Consider the following 4,926-nt stretch of genomic DNA (forward strand, 5'->3'; position numbering starts at 1 on the left):
CTGAGTAGTACTCCATTGTGTAAATGTACCACATTTTCTGTGTCCATTCCTCTGTTGAGGGACAAAAATTCAGGGAACAGCAGATGCTGGCAAGGATGTGGAGAAAGAGGAACACTCCTCCATTGCTGGTGGGATTGCAAGCAGAGCGGTCTTCTATGGATGTATTGGTTATCACCTATAATTGATTAGTGTACCCTAAAACCATCTTGAAATGTTTTTCTGTGTAGTATTTGAAATGAGTGTTCATCTTGAACAAGTTCTGTGCTCTAGCTAAAGGTGAGGATTAAAATATAATTATGATGTTGAACACATGATAGGAATTGTCTTACTTAATATTCATAACATTCCATGAAGCTGCTTTTGTTATCTCCAAATCACCTAAGGGAGCTGAATCTTACGTTAGTTGCTAAGAAGTACTGAAATGTGGACTTATAACTTCTTTCCAATTCCATCTCTGGAGTTTTTAAGCTTATGCTAATCTGATTTGGTAAATTCCTGTAACAATCTACATTTTACCTTATCTAAGGCCCGTATTTTCACAGATTAAAATAACATTTTTACCTTGAATTCTTACTTCTTTAAGTGGTATCTTTTTCTTGCCAATGGTGCATAATCTAACTAACATCATATTCACCGATCAGCGGGGCATTAGATTTCCTTGAGTTAGGCAGAAGCAACCACTCTTAGGAAAATCTCAGAGGTTTAAAACAACAAAAAAAAATGTTTTTCTAGCTCCAACAAAGTCAACAAAGGATCATTGTGGATCTCTTTAGCACTTACCCTCCATGCGATGGCTTGGGATGTACTTCACGTACACACAGTCACTTTAGGGAAGGTGGAGATTTGGGGAGCTTCCAGGACAGGGCCATATATATTGTCTATAGAGTTAGTCCTAGAGATCTGACCAACCCATAGGGAAGCTAAGAAGCGGAAGCCTTCCAAGTCCTCCAAAGGATAGGAGAAATGGAGGCAAATATTTAGTCTTGGTATCACAAACACATCTTCGGTTCATTGAAACGTGGTTGGTATGGTCTGCCAGAGTAAACATCAAAACCAAATGTCCAATGACTGGTCTTTTTGATTTAAATATACTTCAGAATTCAAGATTATGTTTAACTGAAAAGAACAAAAAATTCTAGAGTGAAATTCAAGAAGAGCTTCTAGAAACGGCACAGTTCTAGTTGGCATATGACTTTACCCATGCAAGAGGCACTCTTGGGCATCTGTGGCCTCCTGAAATCACACAGAAACTCTGCCCTGGGCCTCCTATGCATCTGCTTCTTCATGGGTTTTGTTGAAGTGGTTGTTTGCCTTTTGCTTTTGTTTCATTTTTCTTGAGAGTGGGTTCCTGTCTAGGTTTATTGTTTTATTCATTAACTCAATAAACAAATGTTATTTACTGCACTGTTCTGAGTGCCTGGCAACAGCACACACACAGTTTGAGAACTGACAGGTTCTCAAACCTCACAACGTTTGGTTCTTCAGTTTATTGTTCATTTGTTTTGTGACAATCTTGCTTTGTAGCCTAGGCTAGCCTTAGATTTAAGATTCCCCTTCCTCAGTCTCTCTGGGGCTAGGATTATAGTGTGTGACATCATGTCCCATCCTCACAAACTTTAGAGCCCAAAAGAAAACAAGCAACCAAATAACAAAGCAAATGGTGTTATTTTATTGGCTGGTTGGTTAATTAGTTACTTTTAATAATTTATTTAATTTTAATTTTTATATGCATTGCCATGAGGGTATCAGATCCCCTGGAACTGGAGTTAAAGATAGTTGTGAGCTGCCATGTGGGTGCTGGGAATTGAACATGGATCCTCTGGAAAAAGCAACCACTGCTCTTAATCAATGAGCCATCTCTCCAGCCCAGTTTTTGTTTTTGTTTTTTCCACTCAATTATTTTTGAGACAGGGTTATTTTTTTTACCCTCACTTTGGTAGCTCATCTAAATTTTCCTCAAACCTGTAGCAATCCTCCTACATCCGCCTCTTAGGTGCAAAATGTAGCGGTTGTAAGTCAACTTTAACTAAAACACAGAAGCCTCTATGTGGAAAGTCTGGACTTGTATGGGGAAAAGATGAGAAGGACCTGTCGGTGCACAGAGCCTAGACCCCAGGAGGAAAGGGCTGGAGTAAGTTTAAAGGAGCTGAAGGACGGGTGCTCAGCAGGGGTGGAGCCAAATGGAGACCATGGGGACAATGCTTCACAGGTGTGAGAGAGCAGTCCATAGCACAATTGTAGTGAGGCTGCAGAGCATGGCAGAGCATGGTAACAGAAGGAGATCTGAAAGGCAGGGTGGCTGGACAGATGTCCAGTGCAAAAGCATTCTGCCTGGGAAGATGAGGTTCCTTCCACTTCTGCTTTGTGTCTGTAGCACAACTGGCCATAAGCTTAGCCACCAAACACCAAGAGAGCCCAAATGGTCACAGCCTTGAGTGGGGACCCTCCTCCTGCTGCTGCAGGAGCACTGCATATCCTTGGCCACTCCAGGTGAAGGCCACCCCCCTAGCCAGAAGAGGCAGGATGGGCTTCCCTTCGTCACTGGCGTGTAAGAAGTTCCCAGTCTCAGATCAGCTTTGTGCAAATGTGATGTACTTTACAGTAGAACGAGGGGCCCGAGTCTTTCTGGCAGGGGAGGGGCCTCAAATACGTCATCCTAGTTTACTGATCAGTTCTTCATTTGTGGAATGACCATTGTAATTGATATTTCAAAATATTGCTGTGATGATCACAAACTGTGTATTTCAGTGACTTGGAAGTAACCCACAGCTTTCTGTATACAAAACTGTGTAATTTGCTCTTCTAAAGACTATTACTATTTCCCTAAGGCCTCTGGCTTATCTGTACATACTAATACAGTTAGATGACAACCAAAAGAAACTGACACATGGGGAACAATTGTCTATGTAATAAAAACATCCTTCATTTCCAAATTAATGCATAATAGTGTCCCTCTGGATACTAACTTGTTAAAGCATATTAATTTTAATTTGCAAAGATGAGAATTTCAGATACACCTTTGAGAATATTATAGTTGTACCCATCTGAGACAAGCATGACAGGACCTATAAACTCAAGGACAAAGTGATTTTGAGTTATAATTTTTAATTCTTACTCATCAAAGCAGAAATCAAAGTACTTATTTACTCCAAATGTCTCTGTGAAAAAACAAAACAAAACAAAACAAAACGCTATAAGCTCAGCTATTGAAGCTCAGCTATTGAAACACACAAGTGAATATGTGGCTTTATGTGTAGTAAGCATGGGAGACAAGTGAAGCCCACCCAAATGAGAACAAAGGCTATTTATTTAGAGCAAGGGAGTCAGCCACCATCACTTGGTCTTGGCAGAGAGTCAAAGGCAGGCATAGGAGTGGGAAGGCTTCACAGTGGGAAGAGGAAAAAAAGAGAAAGAAAGGCTCCAGGTGTGCTCTGATTGAAGGCTGCTCACCAGGGAAGGCTGCAGACAGGCTAACTGAAGAAGTGGGTATATACCTCGCTGAGTGGAAGCAAGGTGTACTGTATGATCACGGTAGAGAGCATATTTGGCTTGTCCTGGTTGGCTATGAGCTAGAAGGGAATTGGTAAGGAATTGGAAAGCTGCCAGGAATTGACCAAGTCTGAACCTTACTGCTGGCAGCCAGAGATAGTGGCTTGGCTGCGCTGGGTTTTGCTGCAGCCTGTCAGTCTGAGTCCTATTGCCATATGTGGGCTGGCCATTGTCCATTTGTCAATCTCTCGCATCATTAATTAGAAAATAAAGTAAGTTTGAAAACCAACAAGAAACTAGATCAAAGGCTAGGTGTAAGGCAGCTCCCATCTGTGGTGAATGAATGTTTGCTATGTTGAGAAGTGTTTTGTTTGTCTCTGCTATTTCTTTTATATCCCATGTATCCTTACATTCAAATCAGGCTTTGGCATCTATGGCTTCAGGAGAAAGCTATTATACAGGAAATCCACAGATAAAATGATTTGCATATGACTTTCAAGTTTTTTGATTGGTTGGTTAGGGTTTTGGGGGGGCGGGGAGGAAGTGGGGATGAGACAGGGTTTCTCTGATTAGCCTTGGCAGTCTTGGAACATCCCCTGTAGATCAGGCTGGCCTCGAACTCACTGAGATTTGCCTATCTTTGCCTCCCAAGTGTTGAGATTAAAAGTGTGCACCACCACTGCCCAGCGACTTTAGAATTTTAAAATGGGCTTGTGAAATCTAAAGCAATAGCAGTAGTTAGGGGAAAAAAACTATTTTTGTTTAAGTCTGAAAACCCTGGATTTTGAGTATCAGGACTCAGTGGTATGAAAGATTCTGACTATAAAGTCTGTGTGAAATTGACATTTACAAAAAAGAGAAACCAAGGTGTGGTGGTTTGCATAGCTTAGGGCATATGGTGGTTTGAGTGTGCTTGATCTAGGGAGTGGCACTATAAGGAGGTGTGGCCTTGTTGGAGGAAGTATGTCACTTTTAACATAGGGTTTGAGACCCTCCTTCTAGCTGCCTGGAAGCCAGTCTTCTCCTGGATGTCTTCAGATCAAGATGTAGAACTCTCAGCTCCTTCTCCAGCACCATGTCTGCCTGCACACTGCTGTGCTTCCTGCTATGGTGATAATGGACTAAACCTCTGAAACTGTAAGCCAGTCCCCATTAAATGTTTGCCTTACAAGAGTTGTGTTGGTCATGTTGTCTCTTCACAGCAATGGTAACCTTAAGACACAAGGGAGTTTTTCTAATTCAGAAAGAGATCACAGCTCCCTGTGTTTGAGAAAAAGCAGTAGTAGAAGAGAAATGGAGCACAGATACTGGAGAGATTGTCACTGTATATTCCTAGCTGGGTCCCAGCGCTTGAGCAAGAGGGAGAGAGCACATGAAACAGTTGCCAAAACACAGAAGTGGATGCTCACAGTCAGCTATTGGATGGAACACAGGGTC

The sequence above is a fragment of the Mus pahari genome, chromosome 9, assembly GCF_900095145.1.
Source record: "Mus pahari chromosome 9, PAHARI_EIJ_v1.1, whole genome shotgun sequence".
NCBI classification, from domain to species: Eukaryota; Metazoa; Chordata; class Mammalia; order Rodentia; family Muridae; genus Mus; species Mus pahari.